Here is a 4059-nt window from a genome sequence, read left to right on the forward strand (position 1 = left end):
TGGGGAAAAATTGAAAGTCTTTCCTCTGAGATCTGGAACATGACAAGATGCCCACTTTCACCACTGTTATTCAACACAATACTGGAAGTTCTAGCTAGAGCAATCAAACAAGGGAAAGATATAAAGGGCATTTAAATTGGGAAGGAGGAAGTCAAATTATTCTTGTTTGCAGATGCTGATATCTTGTATTTGGAAAAACCTAAAGACTCCACCAAAACTATTTGAACTCATAAATTCAGTAAAGTGACAGAATAAAAAATGTACATTCAAAAATCAATAGCATTTGTATGTACCAAACAGTGAACAATCTGAAAAAAGAAATTAAGAAGTAATCTTATTTACAGTAGCTACAAATAAAATACCTAAGAGTGAACTTAACCAAGGAAGTAAAACAGTTCTACAATAAAAAGAATAAAACGCTGATGAAAAAAATTAAAGAGGACACAAAAAATGGAAAGATACTTCATGATTGTAGATTGTAGAATCAATATTGTTAAAATGTCCATACTACCCAAACTAATCTACAAATTTCAATGCAATCCCTATCAAAATGCCAATGACATCCTTCACAGAAATAGAAAAAGCAATCATAAAATTTATATGGAACCACAGAAGACCCAGAATAGCCAAAGCTGTCCTGAGCAAAATGAACAAAGCTGGAGAAGTCACATTACCTGACTACAAATTATACTACAAAGGTATAGTAATTGAAACAGGATAGTCCTGGTATAAAAATAGACAGATAGATGAATGGAACAGAAGAACCCAGAACAAAGATCCATACCTCTACAGTGAACTCATTTTCAACAAAGTTGCCAAGAAACTGAGTTTCAGAAAGAATTGTCTCTTCAACAAATGGTGCTGGAAAAACTGGATATCCATATGCAGAAGAATGGCACTAGACCCCTATGTCTTGTTATATACAAATATCAGGTCAAAATGCATTAAAGACTTAAACCTAAGACTTAAAGTACGTAACTACTAAAAGAGTACATTAGGGAAACTCTCCAGGACATTGCACTGAGCAAAGATTTCTTGAGTAATACCGCACAAGCACAGGCAACCAAAGCAAAATTTAACAAATGGGATCACATCAAGTTAAAAAGCTTCTGCGCAGCAAAGGAGACAATCAACAAAGTGAAGAGAAAACCCACAGAATAGAAGAAAATATTTTTCTCTGATATCCGTTATCCATCTGATAAGGAATTAATATGCATAATATATAAGGGCTCATACAGATCTGTAGGAATAAATTTTATAATACATTTAATAATTTGATTAAAAATGAGCAAGAGATCTGAATAGATATTTCTCAAAAGAAGATATACAAATGGCAAATAGATGTATTAAAAGATGCTCAATATCATTGACCATCAGAGAAATGCAAATCAAAACTACAATAAGATATCATCTCACCCCAGCTAAAATTGTTTTTATCCAAAACTCAGGCAATAACAAATGCTGGTGACGATGTGGAGGTAAGGGAACTGTATTAGTCCGTTTTCACACTGCTATAAAAATACTACCCCAAACTGAGTAACTTATAAAACAAAAGAGGGAGCAAGATGGCCGAATAGGGACAGCTTCAGTCTCCATCTCCCAGCGCGAGCAACACAGAAGACCGGCGATTTCTGCATTTTCAACTGAGGTACTGGGGTCATCTCACTCGGGAGTGCCGGACAATCGGTGCTGGTCAGCTGCTGCAGCCCGACCAGCGAGAGCTGAAGCAGGGCGAGGCATTGCCTCACCTGGGAAGCGCGAGGGGGAAGGGAGTCCCTTTTCCTAGCCAGGGGAACTGAGACACACAACACCTGGAAAACTGGGTAACTCCCACCCCAATACTGCGCTGTAACACCGGCACACCGGAGATTATATCCCACACCTGGCCGGGAGGGTCCCACGCCCACGGAGCCTCTCTCCTTGCTAACACAGCAGTCTGCCGCAATCTAACCGCAAGGCAGCAGCGAGGCTGGAGGAGGGGCGCCCGCCATCGCTGAGGCTTAAGTAGGTAAATAAAGCCGCTGGGAAGCTTGAACTGGGTGGAGCTCACAGCAGCTCAAGGAAACCTGCCTGTCTCTGTAGACTGCGCCTCTGGGGACAGGGCTCAGCTAAAGGAGCAGAAGCCTGTGAAACGCGAACGACTCTGTCTGACAGCTTTGAAGAGAGCAGTGGATCTCCCAACACGGAGGTTGAGATCTGAGAAGGGGCAGTCTGCCTGCTCAAGTGGGTCACTGACCCCTGAGTAGCCTAACTGGGAGACATCCCCCACTAGGGGCACTCTGACACCCCACACCTCACAGGGTGGAGTACACCCCTGAGAGGAAGCTTCCAAAGCAAGAATCAGACAGGTGCACTCGCTGTTCAGCAATATTCTATCTTCTGCAACCTCTGCTGCTGATACCCAGGCAAACAGGGTCTGGAGTGGACCTCAAGCAATCTCCAACAGACCTATAGCTGAGGGTCCTGACAGTCAGAAGGAAAACTATCAAACAGGAAGGACACCTATATCAAAACCCCATCAGTACGTCACCATCATCAAAGACCAGTGACAGATAAAACCACAAAGATGGGGAAAAAGCAGGGCAGAAAAGCTGGAAATTCAAAAAATAAGAGCGCATCTCCTCCTGCAAAGGAGCACAGCCCATCGCCAGCAATGGATCAAAGCTGGTCAGAGAATGATTTTGATGAGATGAGAGAAGAAGGCTTCAGTCCATCAAACCTCTCAGAGCTAAAGGAGGAATTACGTACCCAGCGCAAAGAAACTAAAAATCTTGAAAAAAGAGTGGAAGAATTGACAGCTAGACTAATTAATGCAGAGAAGGTCATAAACGAAATGACAGAGATGAAAACCATGACACGAGAAATACGTGACAAATGCACAAGCTTCAGTAACCGACTCGATCAACTGGAAGAAAGAGTATCAGCGATTGAGGATCAAATGAATGAAATGAAGCGAGAAGAGAAACCAAAAGAAAAAAGAAGAAAAAGAAATGAACAGAGCCTGCAAGAAGTATGGGATTATGTCAAAAGACCAAATCTACGTCTGATTGGGGTGCCTGAAAGTGAGGGGGAAAATGGAACCAAATTGGAAAACACTCTACAGGATATCATCCAGGAGAACTTCCCCAACCTAGCAGGCCAGGCCAACATTCAAATTCAGGAAATACAGAGAACGCCACAAAGATACTCCTCCAGAAGAGCAACTCCAAGACACAAAATTGCCAGATTCACCAAAGTTGAAATGAAGGAAAAAATCTTAAGGGCAGCCAGAGAGAAAGGTCGGGTTACCCACAAAGGGAAGCCCATCAGACTGACAGCAGATCTCTCGGCAGAAACTCTACAAGCCAGAAGAGAGTGGGGGCCAATATTCAACGTTCTTAAAGAAAAGAATTTTAAACCCAGAATTTCATATCCAGCCAAACTAAGTTTCATAAGTGAAGGAGAAATAAAATTCTTTACAGATAAGCAAATGCTTAGAGATTTTGTCACCACCAGGCCTGCCTTACAAGAGACCCTGAAGGAAGCCCTAAACATGGAAAGGAACAACCGGTACCAGCCATTGCAAAAACATGCCAAAATGTAAAGACCATCGAGCCTAGGAAGAAACTGCATCAACTAATGAGCAAAATAACCAGTTAATATCATAATGGCAGGATCAAGATCACACATAACAATATTAACCTTAAATGTAAATGGACTAAATGCTCCAATTAAAAGACACAGACTGGCAAACTGGATAAAGAGTCAAGACCCATCAGTCTGCTGTCTTCAGGAGACCCATCTCACATGCAGAGACATACATAGGCTCAAAATAAAAGGATGGAGGAAGATCTACCAAGCAAATGGAGAACGAAAAAAAGCAGGGGTTGCAATCCTAGTCTCTGATAAAACAGACTTTAAACCATCAAAGATCAAAAGAGACAAAGAAGGCCATTACATAATGGTAAAGGGATCAATCCAACACGAAGAGCTAACTATCCTAAATATATATGCACCTAATACAGGAGCACCCAGATTCATAAAGCAAGTCCTTAGAGACTTACAAAGAGACTTAGACTC

Source organism: Piliocolobus tephrosceles, chromosome 12 (assembly GCF_002776525.5).
Source record: "Piliocolobus tephrosceles isolate RC106 chromosome 12, ASM277652v3, whole genome shotgun sequence".
NCBI classification, from domain to species: Eukaryota; Metazoa; Chordata; class Mammalia; order Primates; family Cercopithecidae; genus Piliocolobus; species Piliocolobus tephrosceles.